Source organism: Limulus polyphemus, unplaced genomic scaffold (assembly GCF_000517525.1).
Source record: "Limulus polyphemus unplaced genomic scaffold, Limulus_polyphemus-2.1.2 Scaffold4120, whole genome shotgun sequence".
Taxonomy (NCBI): domain Eukaryota; kingdom Metazoa; phylum Arthropoda; class Merostomata; order Xiphosura; family Limulidae; genus Limulus; species Limulus polyphemus.
Window position 1 is genome coordinate 52,585 of NW_013669730.1, and position 378 is coordinate 52,962.

Below are 378 nucleotides of genomic sequence, written 5' to 3' on the forward strand. Positions count from 1 at the left end.
GCAAAGGGATTAAAATGATTGTTTATGAATAATCATAAGGACAACTGATTTATAGTTTGGACCGGACCTAGGTCACACTGTGCATTAATGTAACACTTGTAGAACAGCCTTGTAAAGTTTGGACCGGAACTAGGTTACACTGTGCTAATATGTTTTAATGTAACACTTGTAGAACAGCCTTGTAAAGTTTGGACCGGAACTAGGTTACACTGTGCTAATATGTATTAATGTAACACTTGTAGAACAGCCTTGTAAAGTTTGGACCGGAACTAGGTTACACTGTGCTAATATGTATTAATGTAACACTTGTAGAACAACCTTGTAAAGTTTGGACCGGAACTAGGTTACACTGTGCTAATATGTATTAATGTAACACTT